We start from the raw sequence: 22086 nt of genomic DNA on the forward strand, positions 1-22086 counted from the left end.
GTGTGTGTACTGCCAATCAGTTTGGTGTTTGCCTTCGCAGTCCGCTCAAAGTTGAGGCGCCTGAGTTAGAATATGGTACGATTGATTTTCATTATTTAATTATTATATTATTAACATTCTATGCCCTCCTCCCTTTTATTATGCCGATAGGCATCTTCTCCTTGAGAAACAATGGCCGGATTGTTCGGATAATCCGCCTTGTCTTAGGTCGGAAATAATGGAAACTGTGCTGAAAAGGGAGCGTGGGATCTCTGATGGCAGTGGACACGTAGCGGTGAGAAAAGTGAGCAGCGCTGGAAAATAATAGGACATTGGTAAATTCACTGCTTGTGTAGAGTGTTCTGTATATTCAGACCAGAGAATATGATCTTATCTCTGAAAGCAAACAAAAATCCATATTCATATTAAAAGGAAATATGGAAAAGATATAACTGTATTGTAGTTGCCATCTGAAAGACACAAATATATATATATATAGCGAATCACGATAGATTGGTTGGTAGACGTCATCTGGAATCCACTAATCAGGTCTATAGATGTCGTTTGAGTTTCGGTAGCTTGAAAAAGGAGTCTATGCAGCTACATTCACCAAATATAGAGAGTAGACCAGATACATTGACAAGCTTGAGCAATGGAAACAAGCCCTTCACAATGCCTCATTCATCACTGGGTAAGTCTCACTTTACTAAAATTGTTTTCTAGATCTGTATGTTTACGTTTGTTGTCTTTCTCTCAATATCACCATTGGGGGATTTTTAAATAGGAATTGGGGAAATATTTGCCAAAATATTGTGGAATCTTTATTTTGATACCATAAAAGAGGCTAGATGTAAGCTGCAGCTAGAAGTCGCAGAGCATCCAGTTGGGCTTGAGTAGAGTATTCAAGAGCTTGATGCCAAACTCTCAACGATAGGAGAAAATAGGAACGAAAACGGCAGGTTTTGGCAATTGTAGGAATATCTAGAGTGGGAAAAACAACCTTAGCCAAAGAACTCTACAACAGCAAGCATTCCATGTTTTTGAGATCAAGCTTTCTACTTGATATAGGGGAAGCACACATAAATAAGAAAATGGAGGACATGAGACACAAACTGATGTGTGATCCGAATAGGCCTCTGTCACTTTCCTCGGCCAGTTTTCAACCAATCAACTCAAAGAAAGAGTTCAGTGTTGAGAGGCTCAGATCTCAGCTTGAACATTGGTATTCCAAGCCATAGACTATTATAGATGGAGTTAACCGAGCTGATCAATTGGATGCACTGGCTATGGATGAATCTTTCCAAGGGGACATGGTACTTGTTATGTGTCGTGATGCAAGTGTTTTGTAGTCACTAAATGATGAAATAGTGAAAACTTGTGAAATGAGAGGACTGGATCCTAAGTATGGCAGACAACTATTTTTTGGCATGTGCTCCGTCGATCACATCCACCCAATGGATGTGAGAAATTAGTTGAAATCATTCTCAATGTTTAAGGGGGGTTGCTATTATACCTCAACGAGATTTACTCTATGCAAAATGACATAGATTTTGAAGTATAGGTCAAGTTGCTTGACTTCTTTTTTCCCATTCGCTCTTCAACCACAAATAGCATAATACTCTGAAGTATAAGTCAAGTATTTTGACATGTGTTTTTTTCTTGTCGTTCTCTCTTCATTCACAAACAACATCATAATATGCAAAAAGAGGGGTAAAAATTTATTAAGACAGAAAGGAATACAACAAGGAGAGCTCAACAAGGAGCTCGATCCTAAGCAACAAGATCATCAAATTCTTGCACCATCTCAAAGGACAGTTGCCCCCTATCCCTAATATTCCAACCCGGATTATGACTAGAAGCCCATTTGGCTAAACAATCAGCAGGTCTATTCCATTCTCGCGGAATATACTTGAACCTAATGAACTGAAAAGAGGAAGAGAAGAAAAGAATCTGCTTAACAACAGTGGCCAGCTGCCAACTAACATCCTCAAGCTCTTGCGAAGAAAGCATGTTCACCACCACTTGGGAATCAGACTCACAAATAATCTTACTCCATCCCCACAAGCAACACTGTTCCACAGCATATAAAATAGCCCGAGCTTCCATGAGATTGTTAGTATAATCACCCTTATGAATTGAGAATAAAAATTTAACATTCCCAGAACTACAATGAGCCACTCCGCCAATACCAGCCGGACCAGGATTCCCACGAGAAGAACCATCAGTGTTAATTTTCAGAACTCCACAAGGAGGAGGAGTCCGGTGCCCATCCCGGTTAACCCAACCCTTCCTCTGATGGTGCAGCTGCCTGGACATAGAAGGAAACCTATGAGCCGCAACCCCATCCTGCAAATGAAAATTGAGGCGATTACAGATAGAAAGATCAACCGGATCCATACCCCCATCAAGCTCACACTTCACAAGAATAGTTTCTTGGAGAGAATGTGATAGTTTCCACCAAAGATGCAAAACACCAAGCCGAACATCTTGGAATATGCAATGATTCCTCTCCAACCAGATATGCCAAAGCATGAAAGATGTGCCAGCAATCCTAGCAGCATGGAGAGAAGAAGACTTGGAGGGAGCACTACCCAAGCGAGCCTAGAACTCAGGCAAAGAGGAAGCATGCCGACAAGAGCAACCCCAAGCGCTCCACCAAAGGTGCCATATCTGAGTAGAATAAGAGCAATGGAAGAACAGATGGGAGACAGACTCCTCTCCATTACCACACAAAACACAATAAGAGGGGCCCTGAAATCCATGTTTACAAAGATTATCCCAGGTAAGACAATGGTTGTGAGCCACTAGCCACATGAAAAAATTGCACTTGGACCAAGAAACTTTATTCCAGACTTGCTTCCACCAAGGGACCTCAGCATCCCCAAATAATTGTCTAGTTATCTCTTGATACCCAGCAGAGACATGATATTTACCAGACAAGGTACCGCCCCAAGCCAATACATCTGGACCAAGCAAAGAGGAACACTCTCTAGAGGCCAGAATTTGAGAAAGCTCCTGACGATCCATGTCTGTACCTCTAGGAGGCCAATCAGAGGAATGCTTCCATCTATAACCAACAACAGGTCCCAATTGATAAGGAGTCTTGTAATGAGCCACTTTATCCCATCCAGCGGCAAGAAAAGAGTCACAAAGAGGCTGAAGATGAGGGTATATGGATAAAATGGTAGGGAATCCATCCCAAGCATCAGACCAAAACAAAGCCTAAGAACCTCCTTTACATATCCAGAACAGACCCCTCTTCACCAACATTGCACCTGTCTTCAAAGTATGCCAAACCATTGAGCCACGACCTTCAAGAGGAAGTGTAGAAATAGAGCAAGGATCAGCACCATGAAAATATTTATGAGTGATAATACGAGCCCAAAGTTGATGCTGTCCAGAGTACCATCGCCAATAAAGTTTAGCAGCCAAAGCTTGTCTACTCAATAGAGCAGAATGAAGACCAAGACCACCCTCCTTTTTAGGCCTACAAACAGTTGCCCAATTAACCAAGCTCCATTTAGTACTACGCAAATTACCATTCCAAAGGAATTGTCGAGAAAGAGCATCAAACTCCTTGAGAAAGTAAATAGGTGCAGCATGAACCATGCTTCTATAAGTAGGAAGAGCTTGGATAATAGCTTGAAGAAGAGTAACCCGGGCAGCAGTAGAAAGCCATCTATGAGTCCAATTATTTACCTTATCCTGAAGCTTGGTAATCAAATTTTGCCAGAAGAGACGTGGCTGCCTGGAAACAGCAATAGGAATTCCAAGATAAGTCAAAGGAAGTGAACCTATCTGAAACCGTAGGATACCAACAATCCTGTGCTGAATAGAATCAGGAGTGTTAAAAAAGTAAATGAAAGATTTGTGCTCATTAACTTTCTGGCCTGAAGCTGCCAAATAAACGTCCAAAGCATGTCGAAAGGCTTCAGCTTCCTTGATCCTAGCAAGACCAGCAAGAGCAGAATCATCAACAAATTGAATATGGGAAAGAGAAGGTAAGCCATTACCCCACCGCCAGCCTTGAATAGAATTCTGGGACACTTGATGCTTAATGAATCTACCCAAGCCTTCAGCCATGATGATGAATAGATATGGGGAGAGAGGGTCACCTTGGCGGAGGCCTCTAGAAGCACCAAATAGTTGTGAAGGTTGACCATTAATAAGAATAGAAAAAGAGGCAGAAGTAACGCAACTCATAATCCAACTCACCTAGTCAGAGCTAAATCCAAAAGAAAGAAGAATACTCCTTAGGAAGCTCCATTTAACTCTATCGTAGGCCTTACCCATATCCAGCTTAACAAACATGGCTCTCTCTCTCTCAGTAGCCATAGAGTGAATAGCCTCAGTAGCAATAACCACCCCATCCAAAATTTGTCTTCCAGCAACAAAACCACCTTGTTCTTCTGAGATAATAATGGGAAGCCACCTTTTCAGTCTCTTAGCAATTAGCTTAGTAATAACTTTGTAGACCACATTACATAAGGCAATTGGTCTAAAAAACTCCAATTGATTAGCACCCTCTCTCTTAGGAATAAGAGTCAAGAATGTAGAGTTCAAAGCTCGAAGCATCTGCTTGCTAGCATAGGATTCTTTAACCACCTCCAACAAATCATGATTAATGATGTCCCAAAATTCCTGAAAGAATTCAACTGGAAAACCATCAGGACCAGGAGCCTTCCCCTTAGGCATGCCAAAGACCACCGCCTCTAGCTCTTCCAAAGAGATATGACGCATGAGATAATCATTCATTTCTCGAGTGATAAGGGAAGGAATACAGGAAAAAATAATATTTTCTTCATTATCAGTAGGAGGAGAGTCTTCAAAGAAGAGGGTAGAGAAGTACGAAATAGCCTCCTGGAACAAAGCTGGCAAGGAATTCAGTTGGATACCTTGAGAATTAACCAAAGAAGAGATAGTGCTCTGATTCCGGCGAGATTGCACTGTTTTATGGAAAAAGGCAGTGTTTCGATCACCTTCCTGGAGCCAATCAACTCGAGCCTTTTGCTTCCAAAAAATTTCCTCTCGAAGTTCCCATTCTTCTAGAGCTCTAGAAGCAAGGGATTCAGCCTGGCCAAGATCCTCCGAGAAACCTCGATCTCTAATCTCCCTTGTGATGACATCAAGATTTTCTTGAGCAAGCCTCTTCATAAAGTGAAGATTCCCAAAGCATTCCCTATTCCATATCTTGAGCTGCCTTTTAACATATTGAAGCCTTTTAGAAAATGAGAACATTGTAGTACCATATGCAGGGGCACCATCTTTCCACCAACAAAAAACAAAATCATGAAGAGAGGAGTCATGAAGCCACATCAACTAGAACTTAAAAGGAGGATGCTTCGGAACATAAGCCCCTATAGCGGAAAATTTGATTGGCCAATGATCTGAACCCCTCCAATCAAGGATTTTTGAAGAGATAGTAAAGGTGCCACTAAGCCAGAACCAAGAAACAAGAAATCTATCCAGGCGTTCTGAGATAGCAGCAACACCAGTCCTACGATTATTCTAGGTATAGAGGCCATTAGAAGGCTTAACATCAGAGAGATGCAAAAGAGATATGTGTTGCCGAAGAAGAGCAGAAGAAGGCCCCAATCTAGCCAAACCACCATGCTTCTCTTCCAGACTTAAAACTGAATTGAAGTCCCCTGCTAACACCCAAGGATGATAAGGATGACAATTTCTAACATATTAAATATGTTCCCAAAGTTCCTCCTTTCCCACAAGATCAACAGGTACATACACATTAGTAACCATGATTACCTCTCCTGTCTCTAGAGCAGAAGCTACCATAGAGAGAGCTGAGCGAGAAGACATCCAGCCAAGAGGAGAAATTTTTTGAGGATCCCAAAATATAGCTAAACCACCAGCACTACCTGTTGCCCCAACACACTGGCATTGGCCACGAGACCAAATACTAGAGGCATGTTGGACCATAGACTCCACAGAAAGCTTAGTCTCTTGGATACAAAAAACATCAGGACTATGATCAACCACCAAGTTATGAATAGCCTTTTGTCTAGGGATGCTATTCAACCCCCTTACATTCCATGAGAGAATAATCATCATTGGGTAGATTTTGGAAAATGAGAATCCAAAGTTTCACTGAACCAGACTCAATCAATATATCTCCTGTGAGTTTAATCTTCTCTTGGTCTGTTTTGCGCCCACTCCTTAGAGGGGGAGAAGAAGAAGCCCGCTTAAAGGGTCGAGGCAGCAACCCCAAGGGGAGAGGAGATCCATTGCCCTTACCTGATGGTAGCACATCCTTAACCAAGTCAGCCAAAACAACATCATCATCTTCCAACACTACAGGAGTCACCAGAGCCGTTGTCACAGGAGCTACAAGAACCTCACAATTCTGATATACTACAACTTGAGATGCCCCACAAGCATCATTAGGAACAGATCTCTCATCTGGGCAAGCTGGATCAAAAGAGATAGAAGGAGGAATACCCTCCTCTAGAACCATACTATCCAGCTTCTTAAAACGGTTAAAACCTGAGTCAGATAATCTATCTTTCAAAGGCCTCTTTTGACCACGTCCCTTAGCTCGAGGACGAACAGGGGTAAATCCATCCTTATCCTGCATTGGAGCCTTACCCTTACCTGTAGCATCTTGTGGATTCATCCCCTTGGTAGTATTAACCATTTGAGATTGTCCTTTCCCTATAGTATCTGCCAAATCACCAGCATTTCCAGCTATAGACCGATCCACTCCTTTGAAACTCGAGTTACGGGGGCACTGCCGCAGTAAATGACCATACTCATGACAAATCCAGCAACAGAAAGGGAGGGATTCATAATCTAACTACTGCACCCAAGAAGAATCCCCCAGACAAATTTCCAAAGAATCTGGTAATGGGTTATTCAAATTAATTTCAACACAAATTCTAGCAAAAGAAATAACCTTTTTATCGAGGGTTTGATGTGCGATCGCAGCTGGCTTCCCCAACAAAGCAACAATTTGTTGAAGGATGTCTTCACGCCAAAATTCCAAGGGAAGACAAGGCAAGCGAACCCAAACTGGCACTGTTGAAGGGAGATCCTCAACAGAATTAAAACTTGAATGCCAAGGTTTGACAAATAACCCCACATTGTTGTAGAAATAAGGGCCTCCTTCAAAAACACGATCACAATCAGACATGCAAGAGAATACAACAAAAAAATAACTATTCCCTGCCAACATAATCTCCATATCGCCTTCCACCTGCCAAGAGCGGCAGATCCATGCCTCAAGAGTGGATAGGGAAATCCATATTCGAAGAAATTTACATATCAAAGCATGCTTGGTCCAATAATCAATGTCATCCACTACAGCCGTTGGAGGAATAACCAAAACAGGGCGATCATGGCTACGTGGAAGAAACCCATTAAATTTTTCAGCTTGGAGCTCTCCCCTGAATAAAACAATTCAGATCGCATTGCATGCATAGTTGGAGAAGAACCATCTGTTCTCACCAATGGAGAAGAAATCCCAGGCCCTGCCATGCAAACAATAAAACCCCCAATCCAAAATTGACTGCAGAAGATCTCCAAAAACACCGATGCAAATTATGTCCAGTAGCTAACAATCCAAACAGAACAGAAAAATAGTAAAGATCAAACACCAAGAACAGGCTAGGGGAAAAACCCTAGCCCAGCTGGCAGCCAACGCTTCTCAGAGACTCCATCCTTGTGCATTAAAACTTGAAAAGACCTATGATAACAATATCATTCCTTGCCACTTTACCCTAACAACATCATAATATGAAAATTCTGTCAAATTTTAATAATATCGAGATATTCCATGTCTGTAATATTTTTATTATTTATAGTTCAAAATCTTCTTTGGAAATTCACCCTCACAAAAAGTAAAGTCTTCTTGGCCTGCTTGATAGAACTTGGGTTTGATGTCAGTCATGTGATTGCACTACATTTATAGTAGTTCAAACTATAATGTTTTGATTCATTTTATTGTTGTTAATTCTAACTCAGCACATTTACATGTGGAAGGTGTTTTTCTTTTGATGAGGTTTACATTAATTAGGAGAATTATATATTTTAAATTGAACATGGTTGTGGGGTGGATGTATGTCTGTGTGTGTGTGTGTGTGTGTGTGTGTGTGTGTGAGAGAGAGAGAGAGAGAGAGAGAGAGAGAGAGAGAGAGAGAGAGAGAGAGAGAGAGAGAGAGAGAGAGAGAGAGAGATGCAGAAAAGAGAGCCTGCAAACTGCTGAGGAGGAGGTGTTCAAAAGACTCCGTCCACTCCCAATATACCTTTTGATGGTCCTCACAGTTTCTCAAGAAATGTAAACAAAATAATCATGGATCTATTCCATCTGTTGGATCATATGTCCATACCACATTATCAATAATTCAAACTGAATATGTTTTGTTGAGCCAATAATAGATATAGCTTACATAATAGAGTTTTATTTGTGTAATTAATATGAATAGGAATACATATTTCTATTTTGTCTCTAAAATGAACTTATACCCATTCCAAAAAATAGTTGTTATTAGAATAGTCATTCATGTTCCCAATATTGCATTCCTATTCTGCATTCCTATGCCTCTAACCAAACGGGCCCCAAATGAAGGTGCAAACTTCTTAATGTAAAAGAAAGCTTTTCTTTTTTGGTAAGACGTTAAATATTCGCTTTAGAATGTATAATAAAAATTTAAATAAAGTGGTTTATTTTTTTTGTGTTTGTATAATTGTGTAGTTAATGAGATCAATTGACATATCATTTAGCTAATAGTGCTTGTGTACAAAAAACATCTCAATTAAAAAATCATGTATCTACAAATCACTCATGAGATGCAATGAATGCTACATGTTCCATTCATTCATGAGAGATGGGTTCTTGTGAACAACCACTCATTAAACATGGATAAATAAGTTTGACTCAAATTACTATACTATTGAATCTTGATAGAAATAGCACCATTTGAGTTTCTCTAGAAAATATCTCATACTTATCAATTGATGAGCCTCAGAAGCTTTCTAATGAGTGCTTTATAAGACACAACACCTACTAAAGGGTGATCATAATCCATGGGGTCACTAATTGAAGATTAATCAATAATTTTTCTATTAGCAAACACATTGCTTTGGGAACAACAATTGGATAGGGGAATGGATAGAAAAGTGAAAAAGTGTTTAGTTTGTCCAAATAAAGACAATAAATAATGAAAATGTATTTTTAGAGGTGTTGAAAGATTAGATTGAGAGTGTGGATGTTATAGATTGAAGAATGTTTTGGTATAACATCTGAATTTGAAGAAAATAGAGCAAGTAGTCTATGTGAAACACATGATAGAGATTTATATTTATTTTTAATAAGTGAATTGCAAGTATTTTCTTTTGATATGAACGATTTTTTAATACATTTTCTAAAGTGGGGCAAGTCAAAATGGGCTTCTTAAAGCATATTTAGGGGGAAAATTTGAGAGTAAAAGGATTGGAAAGTGGAGAAAAATATATGTTTACATAAATATATAATAAAGGGTAAAGGAGAAATGATTGTGCCTTATTAAAAGATAAAACATGTCTTTCTTATTATCTGGTAATCATCTAATAATTTCACAATGCAAATTTAGTTTTTTGGTCAAATGTGGACCACCAATGAAGAAAATTGTTTTCACTTAAAGGTGTGATTGGATGTCATCTAAAATATTTTTTTAGAGGGGATGAAAATATTCTTCTTATACATAGGTTAAAAAAGTTAGCAAAATTGACAATAAGTTAAGGAAGAAATAGTAAAAAGAGTGTTTAGATGTTTTAAGTTTTATTTGATAATTATTTTTTTAGAAAACTTATTAGAATTTGTCTTTTTGTAATTATGGGAGAAAAGGATTTTAATTAAAGAATGAGTACACACCAACCACCAGGTTATGCATAACAAGAGGAATGGTAATAACATTTCTAAAAAGTCATGCTATAAATATTGGGTAACTCCCCACCATGGACAAATGACTTAGTTGTAGAGAAATATACATCACAGTGAGTTAAAGAAGAAACCAATGTCTTGTATTTTGTTAATTAAAATATTATATCCTACAAATTTTGTGTTTAGTTAGTTTTCTTTAGCATAATTAAATTGTAGATTTTGATTTAATAGATTTAGTTTTTCAATTAGATTTTTTAATAATTTATGGAAAATTAGATTGGTCATTTCAGATTGAAAATAATAGTAATAGTGATAGAGGGATAAAATGATATATTAAATTTTTTTAGTTAAATATATGTATACATTACTAAGATGATTTATAATTTTTAAAGAAAATGTAACAATTTAAATATATGAAAAAAAATTAAAATTTTGATGAAATCAGAAAACTAATAATAATTTAATTGTGTGCAAAATAAATACACTTGGGAAAGTACGCAGCATCCTTTTTTTAAATTTTATTGCAAACTTTATATACTCTTTAATTCAAATATTTTAATCTAAATTTTGTAACTTTTTGGAACCATATTTTTTCCTTTTGTATACTCTAGAGAATACCATGCCCATGATAATACATTTGTCCAACAAGCGCTCACATTCTTACATCACTTGACCATGCTTCTTTGGAGGTATCTTGAAACCAACGTTTGTGTGAAGTGTGATTGCATACTTTAAAGGTACCCTTCTTTTTCATCTTCCTTATACATCCTTAGTGCTAACACTCTCATATGCAACAACCTTAAACCAACTCAAAATTTATACTTCATAGCTTGGTGTTTTAATTTTAACTGGTTTTGTTTGATGGGCTCTCAAAATTCAGAGCTTAGGGATCTAGAGTTAATATGATTATTTTAGCAATGATGCAATGAAAATAAAGATGAGATGATTGGAGGTCCTGTACAGTTTTTTCAAGTATTTCATAAAACAACTATGGATGGTGATGTTGGAATATAATATTTAAAAAAATCATAAAATAAACTTATCTAGAACTTATTCCTCCAATTCATAATTAATAAAAAATAGAGAGTGAATTGTTTCAAATGTGAATGGTTCAAATTCTCAAAGTAGAACTACCCTACAATAATTCCTATGATAATTTGTCTGTTTCCTACTACTTTAAGGGCTAGGTGAAGATGTATCATTGGGTTGGATAGATTGTATTAAAATATAAATATTAAATTTATACAGTATTTTTTTATTGTTATTTCATTCAATTGAAAAATAAATAATTATTATTTATTTATGTTAATTATATTTAAAATTAATAAATTTAATTATCTATAGCTAATTTTGAACAAAAAATGAAACTAATACTTTTACAATTTAGCAACTTTAATGATGTGATATCTACTTCTAATTAAAGTTTTGATATAAGTTCATAAAAAATTAAGTTTTTGATTAAGAAAAGAAGCAAGAGGGTGTTGATCCATGGTACACCAGTAGATAATAGGTAGTATTAAACAACAATAACAACACCTAGTACTAGACATCCATAAACCCAATCATCAAAGAGTTGCATCTAGACCTACCTCTGTCAAAGACAAAGGTCTTAAAGTGACTAAAACCAATGTCAATATTGACAAAGGTCAACTTGGGACAAGCACATTTAAAGGTTGTGCACATTAACCAAAAACAATAACAAAGGACCTAGGTGAGTCCTTAAAACTTCCAACATACACCCTATTGCAGGAAAACAAAAACCGAAAAGATAGTTTCATCACCATAAGATTTGATAACCAAACTTAAGAAACAAACTACCTGTGCATTCTTCTCTATTAGAAACAAAGATCCATAACCATCTAGACCCCTTGTTCAGGTCAACACTCTCAAAAATGTTCCAACCCACTATAGTCTCATTTCCCACCTCATTAGTTAAAGGGTCCACCTCAATAGAAATAGGGGGAAGAAAGATCAAAGTATCAAGGTTGAGGTAATGATGCCACCATTCCCCATCCTCTCCATAGGTGGTAGCCCTAAAAATCTCTCTCCTCAATAGGAGTCTCCTCCACTTCCAAAATCTTGCACCTAATCTTCACCTCGATAGGAGATAGCTTCACCTCCATAAAAGTCATGCAAGAAGAAGTAAACAAAAAAATCCACGTTCACTTGTATAACTACATATTTCTCATAACCAAAGAACTGAGGAAAGCCCTCCCAACAAGGAACCAACCACCCATTAAATAGGGAAACCAATCTTGTGCAACAGGTACAGAGGCACAAGAATATCTAATACCCAAACACAACAAAATGTTGTGAAACTTTACATGTACCTGGAGAAAGGCTTGAATGAGAAACCCAATAAATAAGATCGCCAATCAAAGATTTTCCCCACCAAATCTACAAGGGAAACAAGAAAAACCCTAAAATTATGTGCTTGTAGAACACATGGCCACCATGCAGCATCTGCTTCCACAACCAAGGTTATCCCAAGGACAATAGCCCAATAAAACATCCAGCATAGGGAGGGGGAGTGAGAACCCCTACGAAATCATTGCTCATAGAAAACTATAAAAAACCTAGAAAATAAAAAAACTCACAACAAGAGGAGAGGAAAATATAAGACCCTTCATACTTAATAAAAAAGCCAAGAAAAGACCAAGTGAACCAAGTAGACAAAGATCCATTGGTCAAGCACATGAAAATGCCAATAATCTCTCCATTTCCCATTTTGTAAGTGAAAATGGTGACAACTGGGAGAAACCCATCAAAAATATCACCATAAGACTGACCAAAAGAGGAAATGGGACTCTATCCATTGCAACTCCCTCCTCTATTATATTGTCCACAACCAACATAGCATCCATACAAATGGGAAAACCCCACACTAAGTTGCACCTCACCATCTCATGAAAATGCAACCATAAGACCCATGTATCTAGTTCAGAAAACATAGAGCAAGGGGACACAAAGACCACCAGATCCAAAGGAGATAAGGGTCCCAAGCTCCCCACAAAGAGTCCAAGTACCTTAGCCAGAGAAATCTGATCAAAGTCCAAGCAGGACAAAGCCAAATATGGGCAAGAGAGAACCCATAAACTAGAAGAAAAACCTCCCCTACAGTCAATTGCATCCTCATCATCATCTTCTTCATTATCCTCTTTCTTACCAAGTTGAGGCATCCTTGCAATGCCCCTGGTGTTGCAAGAAACCCTAGGTTTCAAATAGGAATAATCGCTCCCTTTCTTGCTCACACATGAATACATTTGATAATTTAGACAAAGGTTGAGACCATTACAAAATAGTTGAACATCGCATTATTCTTTTTTGAAAGAAAATTCTTAAGACTTATATGTAAGGTCAAATTATACATTTCATTATCTATTGAATTATATGTTAAAGAAATATTTAACTAGAACTACCTCTTTTTCTATCAGACATTCACACCAAAAAAGAAGACAAATAATCTCAATTAAGCGTCGTGTTGGATGTAGACAATGAGGAGGAGAGCCAAGAAGAAACTGGAGCATCTTGGGTGTAAGAGCAATCTTGCATCACCCAAAAATATTTTTATTTCAGTCTTTTCTATTTTAATAAGGACTAGTAGACATGGGGGTTGCTATTTCTAGGAGCTTACTATTTTTAGTAAGTTTGTCATACGAGCTCGAAATGTTCTCATTTTTTATAAGAATGTTCATTTTAGAGTTATAAGCCTACCATTAAAATCCCATTGCTCTAGCTTAAGTATCAAAGACGTTATTGCTTAATTTTGGTGGGAAAAATTGCAAAAAAATCTCCAAGCTCACCATTGGAGGTCTTAGAGTGCCCAGATGAGGTCTAAACACTCGATAGAATGGTACTTGCATGATTTTGAACTTGTAGATCAAGAGTTGGAATTTTTGAAAAGTGGTTATAATAGCCAATTAGAGCAATGGTTCAAGAGTTATGGCCTTTTGAAGTTGAGCTACCCAAAATTTCTAAAATAATTGTGAAAGATGTATTTGGCCAAATCTATATGTATTGCTAGGGTCTGTTAGCCCTAGGTATTAAGTTTCAATGTCTATAACGTTCCTAGGAAACAAAAAATTGTCTATTTAAGAAAGGCCCAAACATTGTCTAGGATAATTCTGGGTGTAGTTTGCAGCATTGTCTTGTAGATTACTGTAATGAAGGCACCCATGTGGGTTAGCATATTTTACTTGTGAATTTGATAATTCTACATTTGCGGTGATAATAAGAAGTCCATATTTTGTTCTTACATTTGCTATTGTTTATTTATCTCTGTTATGGGTTTATTGTATTATAGGGACCACTCTTCATCAAGTGGTATTAGAGCTAGAGTTCTTGAGTGTGTGAACAAATTGTTGATTGTGAGGTAGTTTGCACCAGGACCATGATTTGGGCTAAGCATGTAGACAGATCACCAATTGTGAGGTAGTTTGCACTAGGGTTTCAATGAAAGCACAAAAATGTCTCCACAAAGAGAGTGTGGTAGAAGAGTTGTAGGTGTTACACCTGAGGGTTTTAGAGCTCTCCAAAGACAAATGCAAGCATTAGAAGAACAAATGTGTAGAGGAATAAATCTTCATGTATGAGATGAAAGTGAGGATGACGAAGAAGAAGAAGAAAATGTCAAACCAAAGGCATTTCTAAACCTAGAGGAAGGGAGGCTTTTTAGGGCCATCTCCAAGATTGGAAAAATACATAAGTTTGATGTTCCCACATTTTCAAGAAATCTTAACCCAGAGGAGCTGATCGATTGGATCAATGAATTAGAGGATTACTTTGAGTATGAAGATATTGAGAATCATAATAGGGTCAAGTTTGTGGAGGTGAAACTGAAGGGACATGCAAAGATCTTGTGGCAAGAGGTTCAGTTGGAGCAAAATAGAAAGGGAAAAGATAAAATCACCAGATGGGATTAGATGATAGCTAAACTGAAGAGACAATTCATTCCCATGGATTATGAGCTTGATTAGTTGAAGCAAATGCAAGGGTTGAAGCAAGCGGGAAAACCTGTTCAAGATTATACCCAAGAGTTCTACTAAGTTATCAATAGAAACAACCATGCAAAAGCTGATTAGGAGAAAGTGGCCTGTTATCTTAATGGGTTAAGACCAAGTATTAAAGATGAGTTGAGTCTAGTTTGAATGAACAGTATTGAGAAGGCATACCAATTTTTCCTAAGAGTTGAGGAGAAACTAAGCAAGAATTTTGACAACAAGAATAGTGGAAGAGGTCACGGTGGAAGATCTGATGGACAATCTTATGGAGGTTGTAATGATGATCAGAAGAACAAGGATGAGGTTGGAAGTAGTAGTCAGAAAGAAAGGGGAAACAATTCCAATAATTTCCATGATAAAAAAAATAGAGATCAAAGAGGAAGAGGTAGAGGACAAGGATCTGGAAGAGAAGGCTTCCATGGGAAATGTTTTCACTATGGAGAAGAAGGGCATAGAGCATCTAAATATTCCCAGCACCAAGGAAGGACAAATCAAGGAACAAAATACTAGGCTCAAGTTTCACATGTTGATGAAGATGTTAGATCCTCACATTCTGAAGATGCTAAAAGACGAGAAGTCCTAGTTAACAAAAGAGTCCTATTTAGTGGTGAGAATGAATCTGATCAAAGAAGGAGCTTGTTTCACACAAGGTGCACATGTGAAGATAAGTTTTGTGATGTGATCATTGATGGTGGAAGTACTGACAATCTAGTGTTAGAACCAATGGTTACAAAGCTAAAGCTGAAGAGACAAAACCACTTGCGCCCATACCGTATTGCTTGGGTGCAAGATGACCATAAGGTCATGGTCAATGAGCAATGCTCAGTGAAGTTCAAGATTGGAAGCTACCAAGATAAGATACTTTGTGATGTCATACCTATGGACATATGTCATATGTTGTTGGGTAGGCTATGGCGATTTGAGAGGCATGTTGTACATGATGGGAAAGAAAATACCTACACTCTAACCAAGGATGGAGTGAAACATAAGCTGAAGCCATTAAAGGATAAAACCATAGCTTTGGTTGCTGAGAATTATTACTAGTCATAGTTGCATCATGATGTGAGGAAATTTGTACAGAGTTATAGAGTATGTTAGATGGTGAAAGGAGTGAAGCAGAATATAGGGTTTTATCAACCATTACCTATATTAGAGAAGTCGTGGGAGGATGTCAGCATGAATTTTGTTCTTGGATTACTGAGGACTTAGCATGGGTATAATTCTATTTTTGTGGTGGTTGATAGGTTTTCAAAAATGGCACATTTTATTCCTTGTAGGAAGATTAGTGATGATGTTCATGTGGCAGAGTTGTTTATTAGAGAAGCAGTGAGACTAAATGGTCTACCAAAGAGTATGGTTTCAGATCGAAATACCAAATTTGTTGGGTATTTCTAGCATACATTGTGGATGAAGTTTAAGATGTATTTGAAGCTTAATTCATCGCATCATCCACAGACTAATGGACAAATAGAAGTTGTGAATTGCAGTTTGGGAAACTTGCTGAGATGCTTGGTTGGAAATAAGCCAAAAGGATGGGATATAATTTTATCATAGGCAAAATTTTCATATAATAATTATGTCAATAGGAGTACTAGTAAATCACCATTCCATATTGTATATGGGAGTAGTCCTAGATATGCTTCTGAACTAAGGCAGTTGGATAAAGGATAGATAAGTAGTGCTGAAGCAGAATAATTTGCTGAACATTTGAAGAACATCCATGAGGAGGTGAGGAAGCACATCATAAAGATGAATACATAGTATAAGGCTAAGTCAAATGTGAAAAGGAGGTATGAGGAATTTCATATTGGAGATGAAGTCATGGTTCATTTGAGAAAGGAATCTTTTCTAGTGGGTACATATAATAAGTTGAAGATAAAGAAGTTTGGACCATGCAAGATAGTGATAAGGCATGATTTTGGAAATGCTTATGAAGTGGAGTTTCCTGCTGAATTGAATATTTTACCAATATTTCATATTTCATATTTGAAAAAGTATTATGAAGGAGGTGATGGAGATGAAGTTGCAAAAGCATAGTGGAGTATTCCAACAGCTAGTTCGGCTACAAAGGAAATTGAAGAGATATTGGACAGTTGTGTTGGCAAAAGTACAAGGAACAAAACTTATGAGGAATATTTGGTCAAATGGAAAGGGAGGCCAGTAGAGGACTCATCATGGCTAGCAAGAAAAGAGGTTAACCATTTTGGTTTTTCTCTGAACACCTAAGATGTGACAGAGTCACCTATTAAATTACCCTAGGTGCCTGATGCAGAAGCACCTTGGGTGTAAATGCAATCTTGCATCATCCAAAAATATTTTTATTTTAGTATTTTCTATTTTAATAAGGACTAGTAGACAAAGGGTTGCTATTTCTGGGAGCTTTCCATTTTTAGTAATTTTATCATATAAGCTCAAAATGTACTCATTTTCTAAAAAAATATTCATTTTAGAGTTATAAGCCTACCATAAAAATCTCATTGCTCTAACTTAAGTATCAGAGAAGTAATTGCAGAATTTTGGTGGAAAAATTTGCAAAAAAATCTTTAGGCTCACCGTTGGAGGCCTTAGAGTGCCCGGATGAGGTCCGAAAACATTACGAAATGGCGCTTGTCTATTTTGAGCCTATAGATCAAGAGTTGGCATTTTCAAAAAGTGGTTATAATAGTCAATCAGGGCAACGGTTTAAGAGTTCTGGCCTTCCAAAATTAGGCTACCCAAAATTTCAAAAATAATTGTCAAAGATGTATTTGGTTGACTCTATATGTATTATTAAGGTCTATCGGCCCTAGGTATTAAGTTTCAATGTCTAGAACCTTCTCGAATAGCATAAAATTGCCTATTTAAGAAAGGCCTTATCATTGTCTAAGATAGCTCTAGGTGTAGTTCACATCATTGTCTTGTAGATTACTGTAATGAAGGCACCCATGTGGGTTAGCATATTGTACTTGTTAATTCCATAATTTTGCATTTTCGGTGATAATGAGAAGTCCATATTTTGTTCTTGCATTTGTTGTTATTTCTTTTTTTTTGTTATGGGTTTATGGTATTAAGGGAAGCACCCTTCATTAGAAATAAAGGCTCAACATAATGGATTTGAGATAAGAGTGGTGCAAATGTTACCAGATGGAAATTGTTTTTTCAGAGTCCCAGCAGATCAACTTGAAGGTGACCAAGAGCAACACTCAAAGTATCATAGTGTGGCAGTGGAGTACATTGTGGAGAATCGTTCAAACTTTGAGCCTTTATTTTTATAAAAAAATGACATAAATTTTGAAGAATACTATAAAAAAAAATGGTTGAAGATGGAACTTGGGTAGACCATTGTGAGATATATGCATCCTCCATGGTGACTTGAACTAACATTCATGTGCACGATTAGAATGGCCAAGTGTCCTAAATCTACAATATTGATAGCTCATTAATACCCACACTTCATGTCTCATATCATGATGGAAACCACTACAATAGTTTGTACTTCATTAATAACAATATCAATGCTCATGTAGGACCTATGCGTTTGGATGAAGATAATTGAAGTACAGGCCATAATGACCAAGATCCTATAAAGTTCATTATAGATGAAAAAGGGTGCAAAGATACTGACAAAAGTTGCATAGAAGATCAATTATTGAAAATACATGACAAACCTCAACGAAAGAAATGTTTAACAATTTCTATTCCATGGTTAGCAATGAAGACAAAATAATAAAGATTTTAAAATTATATTTTCAATGTTCTACTATTTAAAGAATATATTGTTAGAAAACTTTCTATGTCAACATTCAATGACATTATTTGATATATATAAAACTATTAGTGTAACCCTTGCACCTTCAAAGGTGCAAGTGCTAGTATTATTTATAAGTACTTTCAAACTTATAAATACTTACTATGGATTTGAAAGTTTTCTAATGCAATAGGAAGTTGTATAGTTATCATGAGAAAAAATGAAATCAAGAAACTAATAATATGTTTTAAAGATAGAAGATGTAGGTTTTTTAAATGATATATTACTAACCGTGAAACCTTCGGCAACCATTCCTTGCCTTCTGTAAATTGATAAATATTACACAATAGTTCGCAATCTTTTATTTATGAATCTTGCATAAGTTTTTTTTAGGATAATATAAATTTCAAAGTCATTTCAAATTTTTAGAATATTTTACCAAGTGGTTATTTTATGATTATTGTTTGAGTCATTTTCCAGTAAATGTGAATTCATACAAAATAGAAAGATTTTGAGAGCCCTCAACTCACTAATACAAATTTGCATAGATATGACAAAAATTCAGTAAGAACAAATAAAATTTAAAAAAAGACAACATTAAGACTGTAATCACAGCAATCTATCAACTTAAAAGGTGGGTCAAAACCAATAGATACAAGATGAAGCATCAAATGGTAATAAATATATACCAGTCAAGTCAGGGTAGTTTGATGTTACAACATCTCAAAAAGTCTTTCTCAATCCTTTTAATGCACTTACTTTCTTACATCGACCAAAATCAAACTTGAATTCGAAGGAAATAAGGGGAATGATAGGTGTTTTTCTTAGAAGGAAATCTCTTATTAAGCTATAAGCTGGAAACAACCTTAATCAACTCATTGCAAACCTTTGCCAAACAACTAATGTTGGGTTGAGCCATGAGCAAATTCCACCTGAAATAAGCTGTATAGAAGGCAAGGGATCCTCCTTGCAAAATGTTTGATTATAAAGAGATAAAAAATTTGCTTCTTTTCATTAATCTTGCGAGCCACATACTCACGACCCATTTCATTGGGTTTGATGGGTTTGAGACATTAATCCAAAGATTCTTTCAAGTCAATTGTTATAGGAAGGGTTATTCTCCCTTATAAAAGGTACTTAACGAACAAAAAATTACTGTAATTTTATAGATCTAAAAAAAACATATTTATCTTTTTTCTGTCTAATATTTTTTTCTTGGGAGATTAGCCAGTGCCATTGTTATAACCTCTGTTGAAAATTACTTGATGTAAGGGAAAGCAAAGGAAATTGAAATAGCAAAGGACTCCAGTGCCATTGTTATAACCTCTGTTGAAAATTACTTGATGTAAGGGAAAGCAAAGGAAATTACATTTCAATGAAATAGAATTAAATTACATGGTGCTTGACTTAATTTAGTTGATATGACGAAAAACAAGGGAAATGACATTTGAATGAAATAGTATTAGATTTAATGGTGTTTGACTTTAGGAAAATCTCGGTTTCTTCGTTATTATTTTTATTTATGTTTTATTAAGGAAATAGAGGAAATGAAATTTCAGAGAAATAGTATTAGATTTAATGGTGCTTGGCTAATGAAAATCATGACTTTTGTTGCTACTCCTGTGAAGTCAGAGAGGAAATCCAAGGCAGTGAAGAAGAATTCCTTTGACGGAATGAAAGCAAGACGATGATTGACAAAGGAAAGTGAATCATTATGGGCGGAGGAAGTAAGGCACAGGTTTAATGAGGGAGCCTGGACTCGGGCAACAAGAAAAGAAACCCCAAGAACAATTTCCACTCACAAAATTCCAACATTTCTGAAAGATTTGAATGGCAAAGTATACATACCACGGGTTGTGTCGTTGTGCCTTTTTCATCATTAGCCCACTAGAGCATTGTCTGCAATGGACCAGCACAAAGTGGACGCTGTTCTGAGAATGTAGCAGAGGCTGCAGACACAAAAGCAAGCATCTTTAGTCAGCCTGTTCAAGGAATCATTCTCTGATATAACAAGTAGCTACGAAGGTGAAATGGATGCGGGGGACGAAACTATTGCTTGGACTTGCCTTCTCGATGGCTACTTTGTTCTTGAGATTCTCGGAGTTCTCACCAGGCAGGAAGAGAAGAACAATCATCCTGATAATCTTTCTTCCACCGCACAGTAGACGTGAATTCTGATCCCATCTATAAAAAGAATAGGGTCAAAACCTGCCAGTTCGACATTCTGGGTGTTTTTTTCATGATGGAAAATCAACTGCCTATTAGGGTTTTGCTGAATCTAGTGCAATTGGAGATGGATTCGGCTCAAAATGCTCAGAAAGAATTATACATAATGATTTGTAAAATCATTTCAATAATTCATCCTTTCCTTCCAAGAGGATTCCCCACCGAGGGAAAACCAGATTTGTTTGAACAGATTAGGGATCTGGAGAAATATAAACACATTCTGGGACTATTCCATTCCTTTGTGACAGAAGAATACTTATCTCGGTGAGAGCAGAGAAAACCCCAACAAGAAGTGAAAAAAAAACATTCTTCTGATGTTTTCTTTCCCATTAAAAACTGTTTAAGCAGACATCAAGAATAGGGGTGATCGAAAAAATAGAGTGACAAGAGCAAAGAGGATGAAATCAGGGATCAAGAACTAAAGCAATTGAGACATCAGACTGGCAAAGAGACCAAAGATGAGCAGGATCTCAATACATTTATAAAGGGCTCTGCCTCAGAGCTTGTCAATTCTGGTGTGAAGTTCAAGCCTTATTATGGAGTCCCATCAAAGAAGAAGATATGTTTCAAGCAGAAAACCCTTTCTCTACCCACAGTTTTTATCATAGATACCTCAGAGATGATCTTCAGGAATCTGATGTCCATGTAGGTGTGCCGACCAAAAAGTATGAAGCATGTCTCATATTATGTATTGCTGATGAATACCTTGATTGAGGGAGAAAAAGACGTGGCAGTGCTAAGGAGGGAAGGGATCATTCAGAGTTCCATGGGAATCGATGATGAAGTCACCGACTTGTTCAACGACTTGTGCAAGGGACTCAATTTGTAGGATTTTTGGGAAGACCCGTTTACCAAGGTAAAACAGGATCTGAATATGTGGTATAATAATCGATGATTGGTAGGATTGAAACAATTTTTGATCAAGCATCCGAGGCTTCTCAGAAACTTTTATATGTTTTGGGCAATCGTACTTGTTCTGCGAGCTGCTGTACCCACCCTTTTGCCTATAGTCAAGAAATTTTTAGAGAATCAGAACAACTCTTGATCGAAACCCACCTTGCTCTATTTAATTCAGTTTGCTTTCCTTTACTTCTGTTTGGATTGTGTGTGCCTGGGTGTTAAATTGTGTGATTCCGTAAATAGCTCACAAAGGAGATATGAGATACTCTGTGTTATTGCATAGGGAATACCAAATCGCCTTGGAGATCATTGAAGCCCTGTAACGAATGACAACTCCCAATTGCGTTCAGAAATCCCAGGGAGTGGTATATGGCTTTCAG

At 36.9% G+C, this 22086-nt stretch overlaps 1 pseudogene; it reads left to right on the top strand.

The window, feature by feature from the left end:
- The first annotated feature begins 217 nt into the window (after positions 1-217).
- On the top strand, positions 218-21851 carry LOC149536565 (putative UPF0481 protein At3g02645; annotated as a pseudogene).
- The last annotated feature ends 235 nt before the right edge of the window (positions 21852-22086 follow it).

This window comes from Cupressus sempervirens, chromosome 10 (genome assembly GCF_028749045.1).
Source record: "Cupressus sempervirens isolate cs-2001-9-10 chromosome 10, ASM2874904v1, whole genome shotgun sequence".
Taxonomy (NCBI): Eukaryota; Viridiplantae; Streptophyta; class Pinopsida; order Cupressales; family Cupressaceae; genus Cupressus; species Cupressus sempervirens.